The sequence below is a fragment of the Notothenia coriiceps genome, unplaced genomic scaffold, assembly GCF_000735185.1.
Source record: "Notothenia coriiceps isolate Sejong01 unplaced genomic scaffold, NC01 NC01_scaffold00033885, whole genome shotgun sequence".
Lineage (NCBI taxonomy): Eukaryota > Metazoa > Chordata > Actinopteri > Perciformes > Nototheniidae > Notothenia > Notothenia coriiceps.
The window spans coordinates 144,286-152,434 of NW_011366586.1; positions in this window are offsets into that span (position 1 = coordinate 144,286).

Sequence of the window (8,149 nt, forward strand, 5' to 3'; positions counted from 1 at the left end):
ATGCTGAAGGTGTGGAGCTTTTCGAAAGTGTCAGCTTTACCTAGGAGGCGACATTTACCTCCGTCACCGTCAAAGTGAAAATCGAGGGAGACAAAGCGAAGTTCCCAGTTTTAGATAGAGAAAACAGTTTTCCAAAATTTTCCACCAGGGAAATTAGTGAAGTTTGAAGTCTTTACAACACTTGGTTGCCTCTTATGTTTCGCAGTCTTTTATAGTTTTACCAGTTGACTTTGAGGAGAGGACGGTACTTATTTAGTGAACAGAAGTCCCACCTCCTAATGACGACGAAATGTGCGCCTCTAGTAAAGTGACATTTCGAAAAGCACCCCTTAGTGTACTTTAATATGTGTTACAGACGTATTACCGGTGTACCGTAGAATGTCATGATGGAGACTCTGTGAATTTGAATTAGCGGACGATATGTTAGTCACACTATATTGGGATAATTCATGATACGTGGACATGAGGAATGACAAATTTATTTTCTCTACTGTCCCTTCGTTACTGGGTCGTGTAATATCATGGTATACGCCCCCGCGAAAGTTGGTTCTCACGAAATGACACGGTAAACTTGCACCCACCGGGGCAACCCCTCAGTTTGTCGATTGTCACCAATCCACGGTACGAGGTGAGTACTGGAGGTAACTGTAACAAAATCAGGGCCACACGATGTATAGGAGTGCCACGCAACAATTTGACATTGTCTCCTGTATGTACCACACTGAGTCTCGTTGTGACCGAAAGGAAGTGTACCCGGTGTATCAGTTATTTTCGGGGCGGGCGAGGAGAGAGCAGCGAACTAGAAAGGAGTCAATACGACGTAAGTTTGGAAGAACAAATTATTTGTTGAAACAGTCACTACATAACTTGCAGTCGAGATTGAAACTACAGACACCCTTTACACATACCTCCGACGGAGCCAGGGAGCTGAAGAGAGAGAGAGAGAGAGAGAGAGAGAGAGAGAGAGAGGAGAGAGAGAGAGAGAGAGGCAGAGAGAGAGAGAGAGGAGAGAGAGGGGACGTCCACACAAACGGACACCGTAGCCGTACTACAAACCCGACCTCGTGGAAGGAATCTCCCAAACGTTTAGATGTAGATTTGGGCCGCTATTAGCCTGTCACTGAGGCCCACCCCTACGCTAACGGAAGGTGTTACACAGATCTGGAGGCGAGGTCGGTCGCGTTGCTCCACATGATATCCTCTCCCTTTACTTTTTTCCTGACATATCCAAAAACAAGACAAAGCGAAGGGTTGAAGTGGAGGGAAAAGAGGAAGGTTCAGGGGGGACACCACTGGGGCACGTTGTAGAGGTCGTTTAGGCAAGTAGAGGACCCATTTTCACCTCCCTTAATGAGATGAAGACGCTACGTGCGCCCGTCTGCCTGTCTGCCTAATATGTGGGGCGTCTAGTCCTACAATATCTTCCCTTATAAAAAGTTAACAAAACACGTAAATTAGAAGTAAGATTGCTAATTAAAAGACAGCTCCCGGTTTTTTTCGAGAATCTGTCCTGTATTTACGTACTTTATTGAAACACAACCACACGTAAATTTTGTAATGGTCCGAATGTTTCGTCTTAAGACCCGACTTTACTAGGTTAACGAACAGAATGACATTTCGGTCATCCACCCGTGAGCACCATGGTTGTCGGTCTGCGAACGTCGTAGAATCTCTTCTTGTGTTGGTGTTCAGTAGGGGTCATTCACGTCCCACCATCCACTTTGCTCCACACAACAGGAAGGAATAGGGACGGGAAATCTCCTCTGTCGTACTGGTGCGAAATAAGGGTTGGTGTTGTGCCCTACGTTTACTTCCCGGGACTATCAACGGTTTTCCTAGTTGAAATCCTCTAGGTTCCATTCTTACACACTTTCCTGTTCGTTATTAACTTCTCGTAAAGACGGACGTTAAAGAGCGTTCCATACAGAATAGAACACTGAGCGAGCCAGCGAAATTAACTTTGATTCGTCGTTACGTACTCACACCCACGTCGTGTCACGTCTGTCATGAACCCAACCGACCACCACGTGACCGTTGAACTTATTTTAAAGGTGCAGACGTGTGTACTTTATGTCAGAAGAGACCCTTACTCCAGTCGGTCCTCTACGACGTCGAGTGGTGACAGTGGTGGTTTTCTCGCATTGTAAATACTCGCCAAGGACACGGTTTACTTAGAGAGGTAACACGAACAAGTAGGACGGTGACACTGTAGTGGCGTTCGACCGTTACCGCGGGTACGAAAGGGTACTCTCGGAGTAATGGGTGTTAGGGTCTCCAACTGATATAGCTTGGGACTTTGCCGTAGGCCACGGAGAGGAAAGGAAGAAAAAGAAGAGGCAGAAAGACGAAGCGTGACTAGCGGGTAGCGACCCTTTCGCAGTGTGTCTACAAGTCATGCCTCCGTTTTTTTGTTGGTTGTTGAGTTTTTACTCTGTAGCTAGGGGACCATCTTTAGTGCTGAAGTACAGGACCCGACCCCAACAGTGACGGACTACACACTTTTGTCTCCTTCCTCTCCGGGAGCAACGTCGACTTCAGGGTGAGTACCTGAACTTTAGACGGAGACTTGGACGGACGCTTGCGAAGGATGGACGTTCGCCGGGTAACATAACGACGTCAGAGAAACTAGTCTAGTAAAAAGGAACTGTGCTGAACAGTACGTGAACTAAATGGCGGCCGCCTCTACTCTACACGCTCCGTCACGAAGTAGACTAACAGCCAAATAAAAAGGGTGACACGTCGACTCGAGTTGTGTCCTCCTTCAACAGGAGCCCGATACATCACCGAGTCTGAAACTGTGAGGCATATGGTGGTTGGACAGGCTGGTGAGAGGGGAGGTCCAATGAAATCGGTAAATTTGATCGACGGTAGTTTACGTTGTGTGGGTGTGGTTAACTAGTAACCTGTTTGTCGTCTTTTGTTTGCTGAAGAACACCTTATCGGAGACCGTCCTTTAGTAAGGAGGTACGAGACGTCGCAGCGCGAGACTGTCCTCTCTTCCTTTCATCAAAGAGGGACCTGTAAGCCGTCTCTATAAATGAACATTTCTAGAACTGTGAAAGTGCCGTGCGAGATTATTGTAGGACTTTATACTTATCTCACGTATAAATGTTGCATAATGGCCACATGCATCTTAGTACACATCTGAGACACTTAAAACATCCAATCGCCTGCTATACAATCAGCTGTATGAAGTATATGACCTGTAGGCTCCTTACTGTTAAATAAAAGAGATGACAGGAAGCAAATGATCCCAGCACATTATACCGTACCATATGGGGGGTGCTTTCAACCAAAGTGCTTTACTGTGCCATTTGAACGTGGGTGGCCCCGTTGGGAGTCAAACACTAACAGTGGTAGTGCCATGCTCCACTCATGACCTCATTGACATTGTTTTATCCCGGTGTGTATATCCTCACGGTGCGTTGTTAAATGTAGAAGAGGACATACATGGTGTGCTCGAGCAACACTGGCTTCCTTACATGGGCACATAGTCATAAAAGCCCCCGCTCCTCTCTCGTCGCTTGAATCTTTCTCAGTTATGCTGCAATTCAAGCCTTTTGTTTAATAAACAATTTGTCAGTGATGTATTGAACGTCAGCTCTAATTTGATTGTCTGTGAAATGTGTATGGAGGTGGCTCTCTCTCTCTCTCTCTCTCTCTCTCTCTCTCTCTCTCTCTCTCTTCCCCCCCTGCAGGTGTGTTTGTGTGTGCATGGATGATGTTGGTGGAGCAATCCTTAAGGGTTTGCAATTACATCTAAACGGCATAATCGGACATGATGGATGGCGATTGCCTTTCCACAATGTCTAGACCTCCGCTCCACCAGCGCAACGAGGTTATATAGGAGAGGGAAATGATAAAAAGATGTAATAGTTTTGTTCTGTTTCGCTCCCACTTCACTCCCTTTTTCTCCTTCCAAGTCCCCCTGTGGTGACCCCTGCAACATCTCCAAAGACAAATCGGTTCATCTCCTGGGTAAAATGGGAGGAATAACTTACTTCTGCCATATTACAGCAAATCAGGAAATGTTTAGAAGGGAATGTTTTTCATTGTTTTGTGATTTCATCTTCATTTAACGCATTATTTTCTGTCTGAGGGCCAACAAAAGGCTCTTAGACAGGACATAATGCATGAAATAACTTTGTGTTGTGTGCATTTAAAACATTACCAGGCTTACAAAAGAGAATTCTGGGCTGAAATGATCCATTGCTTGTCTTACTGTAAAGCCAGTAGGTGGCACTGTGGTACCAACAGCAGACGCTTGCAGCATCTTAGAGAAGAACAAACCACAAGTGCATCCCAGTAAGTGCAGGGCGGTAGGTGAAACGAGGTGTGTTGTCTTCCTTATCCCTGCTTAGAGGAGACAGCATGACACGCTTTATTCCAACCACAACAGGGATGCAAATGAGGGCCTTGAAGTTGCCAAAAGGATCAATTTAGGATCCAAGGTAAGATGTTAAAAGGACAGAATAATTGAGAGATTTTGCCCTGGCAATTTCTCGCAAGGTACGTGCAATTATCTTGTGACTCGCTCGGTGCTTTAATTGAAATAAGAGCAATGCATGAGTGTGGGGGTGCAGCACAGTGCAGACAGTACTTGGGTTGGCTGGTGTGCACATGGCAACTTGAACATTTCACGTTGTCACACATGAAATACCAGTCTTCTCTGGGAATGAGGTCAGCCAGGAGATGCTGCAGCTCACACTGTCACCACCAAAAGAGGTAACATTTATGAGCTTCCTGTCAAATGAATCTCTCATTGTGCCTGTTCATCCTGCCACTGTGACATCACCAAGCTGGCAATGGCGCCCCATGCTTTCCCATGAGAGCCTCATTACCCACAATCCCAGAGGTTGACTATATCACCTGAAACGGCACCATGCCTCTCCTTTCCTTCTTTTTCTTCTCCGTCTTTCTGCTTCGCTGATCAGCCATCGCTGGGGAAGCGTCACACAGATGTTCAGTACGGAGGCAAAAAACAACCAACAACTCAAAAATAGACATGATCCCTGGTAGAAATGCACGATTCATGTCCTGGGTGGGGCTGTCACTGCTGATGTGTAAAACAGAGAGAAGGAGAGGCCCTCGTGCAGCTGAGTCCACCTCATGGACTTGAAATGCCTCTGAACCTGCTGCGAACGCTTCCTACCTGCAAGGCGCCCATGTTTGCTGCAGTCTCTTTGATCAGATCTATTTTTTCCTTGACACGACTTGTCATGCACTTGATTTACCGGCCGCGGAGATGAGATGTGCGAGGCAGTGCTTCATCTGATTGTCGGTTTATTTTTCCGCCACTGTGGCAGCTGAGCTCAACAAGGAGGAAGTTGTCCTCGGGCTATTGTAGTGGCTCAGACATTTGACACTCCGTATACCCCACTGTCCGACCACTCTGATATCTTAAAGGTTACTTTAGCATTTAAACTAGCTGCCATTCAAATGCAAACACCCACACCAATATGATCATTGACAACACAGCAGAAACAAACGACTTTGTGGAATAGCCTCTGGCAGAGAAATCATTCTAATGTCTGCAGCTCGCCGCTCTGACAGTGAGAGAAGGAAAGTAGTTTCTCCCTGTGACATTCGGAGAGATATTTACCTTGTAAAGATCTTGACATTTCACGGCACGCTCTAATAACATCCTGAAATATGAATAAGAGTGCAGAGAGTGGAAAGGAGCCCCGCAGAGCTTTTGTTAACAGGTATTGATTGATACTAAGGGGGTAGGAAGGAAGGAGCGGAGGGAAGGGGCCACGGGGAGCCTCTCTTTACTGATCATCTGTTAACCTTGTCAAAAGATCTCGCCTGCTACCTCCAACTGGCCGGGGGCGTCCTCCACGGTCATCAGAGAGGCTGTTATTTCCTTATCAAAGAAAAAAATCCAGCCGAAAGCGTAATTCACATGTTAGACAGAGGATGTAAGACACAGGGATCGATGTTCGGAAGCAACAACTAGCAGCGGTGGGGACCGTACTGCTGCAAGACAGGGATGGACATCTTTAGGAATATGGCTTCAAAAACTAACATTTTAAAGAACAAGGCAAATCATAGGATTTACAATGCTTGTAACCCCCCCCGCCCTTATGCCTGGCTTTAATAATCTTCTGACTATAGCATCATGCTCTGTTATTAAGTTTCCAATCCCATCCATTACAATGTTTATATAGATTTCCCTGAGGCTGTAGCTTAATGCTAACACCTGAATTGCCAGGTTTCCCATCTTGTTTAAGCATGCTAATTAGCACTACACAAAGTGGAGCTGAGAATGTGTCATCAGATTTGCATGGATTTAGTCGTGTAAAAGCTGATTGATATACAGTTTACCTGCAAGCACAGGCCTGTAAACAAACTTCAATGCACAGTCCTACAGTGCTAAGATGACAAGTATAAATTACATTTGGAGGTATTTGGGGCAGATTCCTGCTGAGGTTTGAGTTCACGGGTTGAACTGCACACTGCAGCCCAAATGTAAAATATGAACTTTATGATTGCTGTGATCAAGAAGAACCCGAGGGAAATGAAAATGAGTGCATACATTACCGCATTTTTATTCAAAACCTCCAGGAGCTCAAGACGAGTGCATACATTAATATGTTTTATTCTAATGACATGTAAGTTATTGCACACAGTAGCTCCGGCTAATTCTCCTGCCATGGTTCTAAAAAGCAGTTTAAGGTAATTACAAGAGATTGTTTTTAATGGAAGACAAATGGCTTACTGCAGGCTGCAGCTGAATCAATACTACAGTTCGAGACAGTGCTGCATCATTTGCCGAAATTACCACCATTGATTGGTTACCATCAGTCATTATAATTTAATTTTAAATGACTGTAAGGAAGGATGGGAAAACTAACGGGGATATTTTGTTGTTTGCCATAATATATTGCTTTTCTTCCAAAGGATATTGCAGAGGAGTTGCAGGAAAGTAAAGTTCATTTCCTGCCTCGAGCGATACTGAGTAAACCCGAGTAATGAGTGAGCTTCAATTTAGCTTCTGTAATGGCATAACAGTTGCAGACGAATGTGTCAAAAACAACTTTAATTAACAGATGATTTCGCTCAACTGAACAACTTCTGCATAGCTCATTATCTGACGAAAGTTCGATCATCTATGCTAAAAACTGAGAGAAAGTGGGATAGTCGGGTAAAAGGTCAAACATTGGAGTCAAACGCTGAGCTAATGAGCTTCATGCCATTGACCACCCACGCGCTGTTGACTCTCAAGCACTTATATAGATTTTTCACCTCAGTTCCTTCTGCTACCACTCGACTCCACGACCTTTCACACTCATCTTTTCTCTCCATCCATCTCTTATCGTTTCCTCCGAACCTTTTTTTTCTCTCTTAAACTTTCTCAAACATGACAGGTCTTTGATTTCCTTGAGTTGTGCTCTCTCTCAGGGTGTGACTGCAGGAATTAGAGAGGATATCAGATAACAGAAAAGCTGCTGATTCGGCCCTTTGCACCAACAGTCCAGGATCACCTGAAGGGCAGCTGGTGTTATAACCGAACTGCTGAAGTAATCACGAAGGACACTGGCTGTCTCTGAACTCTGACCTCTGAGAAAAAACATATTTGTGGAGGGACCTTACTGTTGGTACACTATCAACTGTTATCATCATGCTTAAATGTCTAAAAACTGATTTGTTACAGCAACCAAAACTTAAAGTGCTTAACCCAATTGTTCTTCTATTTGCTTACATTTAAAGCTGCATTCACCAACATTTGATGTGAACAATGGATCTTATGATGATGACCGAAGCAAAGCCAAAAAGGAGAGTGAATATTGGATTAACATATCTCAAGAAATCACAAACAAGACTACAAATAAATGCTAACTGGAGTCTTACACTTGACTTTTTAACTAACGTATCATTTGACAAAAGAACATCAACAATATTACTTCTACAAAAATGTAAAGGTAAACTTGTTAGCATAAACGTAATCATATAACTTTGTCAACTCACTAATATATTGGTGTCACCTGTCACAGTGCCTTGTGTGTGTGTGTGTGTGTGTGTGTGTGTGTGTGTGTGTTTAGGATGAGTGTTTCTATGAAAGGCTGATTTACAGGCCATTGGTGTGTTTTAGCCGGGTTCGTCTTCCCACATCGCTCTCTCCTTACCTACCTCGCCAGTACGAGTA